Source organism: Scyliorhinus canicula, chromosome 1, assembly GCF_902713615.1.
Source record: "Scyliorhinus canicula chromosome 1, sScyCan1.1, whole genome shotgun sequence".
Taxonomy (NCBI): domain Eukaryota; kingdom Metazoa; phylum Chordata; class Chondrichthyes; order Carcharhiniformes; family Scyliorhinidae; genus Scyliorhinus; species Scyliorhinus canicula.
This window is the reverse complement of record NC_052146.1, coordinates 71,190,207-71,199,216: the sequence shown is the minus strand read 5'-3', so window position 1 is coordinate 71,199,216 and position 9,010 is coordinate 71,190,207. Positions and strand designations below refer to the sequence as shown.

General features: G+C 43.2%; 1 long non-coding RNA gene across 1 annotated transcript; it reads left to right on the top strand.

Moving 5' to 3' along the window:
- Positions 1 to 2,729: 2,729 nt before the first annotated feature.
- Positions 2,730 to 5,166, top strand: LOC119963759. Its single transcript, XR_005460158.1, has 3 exons — positions 2,730 to 2,790; positions 2,929 to 3,090; positions 3,214 to 5,166. It is a non-coding gene; the product is annotated as an uncharacterized LOC119963759 (long non-coding RNA).
- Positions 5,167 to 9,010: the final 3,844 nt, after the last annotated feature.

Genomic DNA, 9,010 nt, shown 5'->3' with positions numbered 1-9,010 from the left:
TCACAGAGAGGGTGGTGAGCATCTGGAACGGGCTGCCAGAGACAGTGGTAGAGGTGGGTACAATTTTGTCCTTTCAAAAGCAGTTAGGCGGTTACATGGGCAGGGTTAGTATAGAAGGATATGGGCCACATGCAGGCAAGTGGGACTTGCTTAGTAATAGAAACTGGGCAGCATGGACCAGCTGGGCCGATGGGCTAGTTTCCATGCTGTAAACATCTATGACTCCATGACCTGGCCTTGAGCAGGGAGTGAATCGCCTGGTTAAACCATGGTTCCTGATTGGGGAACACATGTACTACCTTCTTGGCGCGCAATCTTTTACACACTTGCTCATGAAGTTTGTGATGGTGGTGGCATACTCGTTTAGGTTAGCCGCTGAGTTCTTGAATATGGACCAGTCCACTGACTCCAAACAGTTGCATAAGAGCCCTTCTGTTGCCTCAGACCAGTATTGCATGTCTTTCTTCACTCAATACTTCCGCTTACGTTTCTGCTTGTATGCCGGGAGAGGGAACACCATCTTGTCGTCCAATTTTCCGAAGTGCAGTCAGGGGATAGATTGGTTGATACCTTTGATGTTTGTGTAGCAGTGGTCAAGGATTTTAGTGCCCCTGGTGAGACAGGAGATGTGGTTAGTGGAAATTTGGCAGTTCACCAGGTTGGCCTGGTTGAAGTCCCCGGTCATGATGAGCAAGGCCTCCAGGTATTCTATTTCATTGTCATATATAGCGATGTGCAATATGAAGACATTAATCAGAGTACAGGACGGCACGGTGCCGCAGTGGTTAGCAGTGCTGCCTCACGGCGCCAGTGTCCCAGGTTCGATTCCCGGCTTGGGTCACTGTCTGTGCGGAGTCTGCACGTTCTCCCCGTGTCTGCATGGATTTCCTCCAACTGCTCCGGTGTCCTCCCACAGTCCAAAGATGTGCGGTTTAGGTGGATTGGTCATGATAAATTGCCCTCAGTGTCCAAAAAGGTTGGGTGGGGTACTGGGTTACAGCGATAGGGTGGAGGGCTTAAATGGGGTGCTCTTTCCAAGGACCAGTTAGACTCTTCTGCACTGTAAATTCTATATATGGGTCACTATCCGCATGGAGTTTGCACATTCTCTCCATGTCTACATGGGTCTCACCCCCACAACCCAAAGGCTAAATGGCCCCTAATTGGAAAAAATTATTGGAAACTCTAAATTTAAAAAGCAATTAATCAGAGTACAGAAAATATTCTTGACAATGGTTGCAGGGATGAGGATCTTGGGGTATGAAGGAAGATTGTAGAGGTTCGTACTTTCCCTTGGAGAAAAGAAGGCTGAGAAGCTATTGAGGAAGGAGCTGCGCTCCGAAAGCTCGTGTTTGAATCAAACCTGTTGGACTTTAACCTGGTGTTGTAAGACTTCTTACTGAGAAGCTATTTGATAGAGGTATTGAAAATCATTAGGGGTCTGGATAGAGTAGGTGGGGAGAAACTGTTCCCACTCGTGAAATGATCTTGGATTGGATTGGATTTGTTTATTGTGACGTGTACCAAGGTACAGTGAAAAGTATTTTTTCTGCGAGCAGCTTAACATATCATTAAGCACATGAAATGAAAAGGAAATAAAAGAAAATACATTTTATTTTAGGAGAAGACACAGAGTTAAGGTAATCTGTAAAACAAGCAAAAGTAATATGAGAAAAAGTACACAGCGAGTGAGTGAATGAGGATTGGAACGCACTGCCTAAGAGTGTGACAAGGGCAAGTTCGATTGAAGCATTCAAAAGGGAATTATAGACATTTATCTGAAAAACAGGAGTTTGCAGGTTTACTGGACGAATGGCACTGGGCAAGTTGCTCATTGAGAGACCGGTGCAGACTCGATGGGCCAAATAGCCTCCTTTGTACCTTAACAATTCTGTGATTCTGTAATACTATCTCATATAAATTGTCTAATATTTTTAAAACATTAAACTAAAGTAGAACCGGATGCTCGTAACATTGTGTCTCACTCGCCAGCGAAGCTCAGCTCCCGTTCATTTCAGTGCTGGCAGCGGCTGCTCGTGTCTCCCACGTGCCGCGGATTGCCCATTTGTTGTGAAGACTGAACAGTGAAGATGTCATTCGGCTAAACACAGCAAACTACCTGAGGGACTAGGAGGTACGCAACTGTCAGCAATATCCCTTTTCCCAATATCGCAGATCTGCATCAGATATGAAACACCATGAAAGTATTTGTCCATCAGGAATCAGCTGCAACCTCTTGTTGCAGATTCTTCCAGCTTAGCTTTATTGATTTAACCTTCATCAGATTCTACTGCAAACCGTTGCTGTAAAAAGTGTAATTCTGGGGGCGGGTGGGGGGAACTATTAATGGTTTTACTTTGAAACTTCTGCCGGTCTCTAAATCATTCGCCACACAAGCTAGCATTAAAGAAAATATGCAGAGTGAGACAGAAGGCCGCACTGTACTTGGGGGCAAATTGGCGGCAGTGGGATCTGCTCTTCCTGTTGCCATAGCCTTATAGGAGCCCGGCTGACTCGGCTTCATCCCTCTTACCAGCTTTCCAGATGGTCTCCAGAGTCTCTGTCACTGTGGCTAATTTCTCAATCACAGAGAAACATTCTGGCCATTGTACCTCTGACAGCAGCCATTGGCTCTGGAGTGTGGGAACGGTGAAGAAAGCCGAACTCACGCTTTTCCCTGACCATCCGGCGCTATAAATACAGGAGTTGTTGGGGTTAGATACAGCAGGCAGGGCGTGTCAGGCACTTGCTTCAGGCTCCTCTGCAAAGGGTCCAGAGAGCTGCTGGAAGGTAATCAAAAACGCAACAATTTAACGTGAATGAGATTATATTTATAACGCGTCGCATTGGCATTAACCGGTTAATATGAATATATGTTAACTGATTGGAGTTTTTTGAATTGTTGAAATATTTATTTGTGATTTTCAGTTCTTGGAAACATCACCAAGGAAGGCGCAGAGATCAGCTCGGATTAGATCGCAACACTCGCCTATTGTCGACTCAGAAACATGTACAGATAGCAATGTTTTAACAGTCCCCTGCTAAAAATGAGAGGATACCTGAAACCATAGAATCGCCAGCAGTTCTCCGGTAAGGCTCCCAATCCTTTACACACAGCAGTTGTAAAGAGTACAATTGAAATCAGTTTCTTGCTCCCGAATCAGACTGTTCCTGACTCATTTTTTTCTTGCATTTTTCTTTGCATTTTCTTAGTGGTCCCTCGTCGCTTTTACACAGAGGATACTCGGAGGCTGCATACAGAGAGCAATGTGTTGTGCCTGCTCCGCACGCAATGGACATTTTCTTTTCCGGAAGAAAATCCACGAAACACTATCGCAGAGCTCACAATGCAGATTTTGTTCAGTGTTTCTACTCAGACTGGACCCATCAGACAGGTCAGCGCCTCACCAACTCGAGACACACTGGGAGAGCTGAAACATTTGGGACATAGGCAAGAAGTGAGGAAGCGATAGTTGTCCAGTGCAGATCACCGGAGCTGTATCCTGGTGGCAAACAGTAGTCCAGAATGGAAGCAGCCTCATACCTTCACATTGAAGGCGATGGACAGTTTAACAGTGCAATGTTATACATTGTGACCCCTGTTCTACATTTTGTAGTTCCTTCTCAGTGGATTAGTTTATTTGAATTAAGATTGGCAGTAAGTGGAGGTATCTGTGCCGGCTTGGCTGAGGAGGTAGTATTCTCAACTCCAAACACAAAGCTCTTGATTTTAAGTCCAGATTTGGGCATATAAGGTAAATTGACACTTGAGTGTAGCACTGAAAGAGCGTTGCATCGTTGGAGGTGCTGTTTAAAAATATATATTTTTGCCTGCCCTGAAGTTAAAGCCTCGTTTCCATGCTTTAACTTCTACGAAGTTGTATATGTAGGAGGAATCTCTCTGTATTGATATTGCTGATGTGTCAGAGATTGAAAGAATTGTCTCAATAACTTCGTCAAGGTAGCCAATAAACTGAGCACCGTGAGAACAGGCGGGCCGACAATAACCTTGCAATCTTTTGGATTAATAGAAATAGCCCAAATGATCAATTTTATAAATTGTTTATTGGTAATTTGCTTCTTCTCGGGAATTCTTATGGATGGATCTGCAAGCTGTGACCAGGTCTCTGGGGTCCTAAAAGGGTTAACAGAAATCGGTTAATGGTTACAGTCACATTTCTTCATATTGAAGGAGCAGGATAGTTTATTAAATCCAGATCCACTTTTAATGTCAAAATATACGACCTGTGTTCTGCAATATTTGCTGACTTTCTCAGAGCTGCATTAGTGTATTGACAATAGTGAAAGGAGACAATAGTTGGTGTGTCGCTTTGGCTCACTTTTGCTCATTCTTATCTCTGAATCCAAGGGTAATAATTTTGGGTTCAATTGAAGACTTGAGAACATAGCATGTCAGTGTAGCACTGGAGGAATGCTACATTGTTGGAGGCCCTGTCTTCACCCCCTTTTTATTTACCCGTGTGGAAGTTAAATGCCAATATGGATTGGATGAGCGGAATGACCTGCTTCGCTGTTGTAACTTCCACGAAGGGACCTATGTCGGTGAAATCTATCCATATTTATTCTGTTGATGTATGTCAGAGGTGGAACAATGATTTGTTTTGATAAATCATGTTTGGATTATTGGTATAAACGATATCTAGTAAACCGAGCACCGTGTGGTATAACGTGATGACATTCAGATCCAGTAGTACAGATTTTTGTCGACTAATGTAACTTAGTGATCCATGTAACAACTGTTAGTGTTTCATTTTTCTCCAGTATTTTCGTGAGCGAATCCTTGCTGTAGAAAATGTAATAAAAGCCGGTTACTAATCAGCCACAGGCCTTCATATTGAAGGGATGGGTTTTTGATCAAGGCATGTTTATATCCTTGCGTGTGTAATGTGATGATATGTGACCCGTATTCTACAATAGTTGTAGAATCTTTACATAGATGTAGTTTCACAGTGAATATATGTAGTAGTTAGAATAGAGGTAGGAGAAATCTCCCCACACGGACTCCTGCGGGTGTGTGTCATGGCTATAATGTACTTCTTGTTGAAGACGGTTTTTGCTTTTCGATGAACGAAATATTTTAATGCAGGGCATCCTTGTGCAACTATTCAAACATAAATAAATGTGTGTGAGGACTCTTGATCTCAATCGCTCTGGACAAGACAGTCCTCTGCCCCACCTCACCATCAGGAATGGAAATCGTGGTCTTTCTAATTGAAGTCTTACAACACCAGGTTGAAGTCCAACAGGTTTGTTTCGAATCACTAGCTTTCGTAGCCCAGCACCTGATGAAGGAGCTGCGCTCCAAAAGCTAGTGATTCCAAACAAACCTGTTGGATTTTAACCTGGTGTTGTAAGACTTCTTACTGTGCTCACCCCAGTTCAATGTGACATCTCCATATCATTCCTAATTAAGATAGTGGGTTTATAGTTGTCAACGATTAAAAATAAGAAAACAATGTTATGGTTCTCGGGCTCTCGCCCGCCCTCAACACTGTGGACGATAAAACAATTATTTTAAGAATTTCGGAAGTCGCCGTGCAATGGTGCTCACAGAGTTACAAAGGTATTTTTGCCGATATTGTGAATGAAGTAAATGCAGGTTTGCAGTTTCAGAGTGTATTTAACAGCTAATCCATGTGTGATGTAAATTCATTGCAAACTTTTAATACAATATTTTAAACTGCATTGCCATTTCCTTTTGCATTGTATCAGGTTGCTTCACACACTATTCTAAGTTATATATAACCACATACGTGTGAAGGGACACCTGTAGGCTTTAGATCGCACTGAAGAACAGTGATCAAGTCCAAAAGAACAAAGAACAAAGAAAAGTACAGCACAGGAACAGGCCCTTCGGCCCTCCAAGCCTGTGCCGACCATGCTCCCCGTCTAAACTAAAATCTTCTGCACTTCCGGGGTACGTATCCCTCTATTCCCATCCTATTCATGTATTTGTCAAGATGCCCCTTAAACCTCACTATCATCCCTGCTTCCACCACCTCCTCGGGCAGCGAGTTCCAGGCAGCCACTATCCTCTGTATAAAATACTTGCCTTGCTCATCTCCTCTAAACCTTCTCTTGCACCTTAAACCTGTGCCCCCTAGTAATTGACCCCCCTACCCTGGGAAAAAAACCTCTGACTATCCACTCTGTCTATGCCCCTCATAATTTTGTAAGCCTCTATCAGGTCGCCCCTCAACCTCCGTTGTTCCAGTGAGAACAAACCAAGTTTATTCAACCTCTCCTCATAACTAATGCCCTCCACACCAGGCAACACCCTGGTAAATCTCTTCTGCACCCTCTCTAAAGCCTCCACATCCTTCTGGTAATGTGCCGACCAGAATTGATCACTATAAACCAGAATTGAACACCAACTGTGGTCGAAAGGGTCACTAAGTGAGCTTTCACCAGCCTGGTACACAATAATTTTCCATGAAGTGATGCTGACACAAATATATTCAAGGTCAGTTTCCGTAAACATTTCGGGTGTACAAATCATCAGTAGAAATATTTCGATTTGTGAGATAGGTAGTAGAAGTCCAATTGTATAGGTTTAGCCATAGTCCCAAAGAACAATTGGCATATCTCGATCAGATCTTGATTTCCTTTTGACTTTTGCATAACATTTACAACATTTTAGAAAATGATTGCATATCTAATTGAAGTTGTTGGTTTTGGAAATAGCATGACGTTACCAACAGGCTCATTTATACATTCTAATCCAACGGAACCAGCTTTTGATCCCTGAGTCCTAAAAGTGGATTTTTGCAATTAAACACCTGTCCATCCCAAGTCTTCCCAGTAAATCCAAACTAAATATTGTTATAATACAGAGCATCAAATCTACTGCAGCCCGTGATCACATCAAGGTCAGCAATGTGTCCCTCCTCGGCTTGAGGGCAAAAACCAAGTCTGACACTAAAGTCCATTTCTGAGGGAGCATCTTACTGGCCAAGGTGCCCCCTTCTAGGCGAGACATGAAAGTGAGGACCCATCTGCCTGCACCACTGGATGGAACAGATCCCATGACACTACTTGGAAGCAAAAGGGGGTGAGTTATCCCCGACATTCTGCTCAATATTTATCCTTCAATGAACATCACAAAAAGCAATTTATCTGACGGTTATTACGTTGTTCTTGTTGGCGTTTGCTGAACGCAAATCAACTGCCGCATTTTCGACATTAGAACAGTGACTACACTTCAAAAAGTACTTCAACGGCTGTAAAAGGCTTTGAAATGTCCAATGCTCACCAAAAGTGCTATATAAATTCAAGTCTTCCTTTATGTTTTCCCCAAGGCTACCTGCCTCTACAAACTGCACAAAGGCAGCAGAATGTTATATGGTGCTGCTCCACCCACGCTTCCCTACATTCCAGCAATTCCTGATTTGTCCACGCTCCCACGTCATCCCCTCCACCACCCGGAACCAATCAGATTACAGTACATCTGCAGGGTAGCATAATATAATCATTATCTATTTTGAATAATAATCTTTATTGTCACATGTAGGCTTATATTAATGCTGCAATGAAGTTACTGTGAAAAGCCTCTAGTCGCCACATTCCAGCACCTGTTCGGGTACACGGAGGCAGAATTCAGAATGTCCACATTACCTAACAGCACGTCTTTTTTCGGGACTTGTGGGAGGAAACCACAGCACCCGGAGGAAACCCACGCAGACACAGGGAGAATGTGCAGACTCTGCACAGACAGTGACCCAAGCTGGGACCCTGGAGCTGTGAAGCAACAGTGCTATCGTGCTGCCCATGATACTAAGCACATGATACTAATAGAACGTTACCATTTATTACAAGAAGATTCGTACACAAGAGTCAGCAAATTATACCTTTTATTTCTTTCTTGTCTTTCTTTACATATATTCCCCCCCCCACACTCTTCCCCCTATCTTATCCCCCCTTTCCTTGCCTTTTATCCCCTTTGCTTCCCCCTTCCCTCTTTTTCTCATTTTACCTCTTTTCCATCCATGTCTCCCTCCCCCACATCTACATTTGTCACAGCTTACCCTCTGATGTTAGTTTCTCTGCTGTTTGGCCTTTCACACTTTTTATTCTCTCTGGGGACTACCATTAGTACTCTTTTTTTCTTGGTTTCTGTGGCTTTAGCACTCTTTTCGCTTGGTTTCCATGGCTATGACTCATCTTTCATTTCCTCGCCCTATAGTATAAACATCTCCCACTTTCTGTGTATTTTAGCTTTGTAAAAGGGTCACCTGGACTAGAAACGTAGCTCTTTTCGCTCCTTACAGGTGCTGCCAGACATGCTGAGATTTTCCAGCGTTTTCTCTTTTGGGTGGGGAGATATGAGACCACATCTAACTGCTGTGTGCAGTATTAGTCCCATTTAAGAAAATATGTAAACACACTGGAAGCAGTCAGATAAGGTTTACTGGATTAATACCTGGAATGATGGGTTGTTCTAAAAGGAAAGGCTGGACAGGCTAGGCTTCTAACCACTGGAGTTTAGATGAGTAAGAGGCGACTTGATTGAAACATACAAGATCCTGAGGGGTTTTGACAGAGTGGATGTGGAAAGTATGTTTCCTCTTGTGGGATAATCTAGAATCGATCCCTGGAGCCTGCTCTACCATTCAATATGGTCATGACTGATCGTCAACTTTGGTTTGGTTTGGTTTGGTTTATTGTCAAGTACCAAGTACAGTGAAAAATATTGTTCTGCATGCAGTTCAAACAGATCATTCTGTACTTGGAAATAAAATATATAATAGGGCAAACATAAAATACACAATGTAAGTGCATAGACACAGGTATCAGGTGAAGCATACAGGAGTGTAGTCCTACTCAGTAGAGAAGATGTGTGAAAAGATCAGATCAGTCCATAGGAGAGTCATTTAGAAGCCTGACTACAGTGGGAAGAAGCTGTTTTTGAATCTGTTAGTGCGTGTTCTCAGACTTTTGTATCTCCTGCCCCTTGGAAGAAGTTGGAAGAATGAGTAAGCTGGGTGGGGTG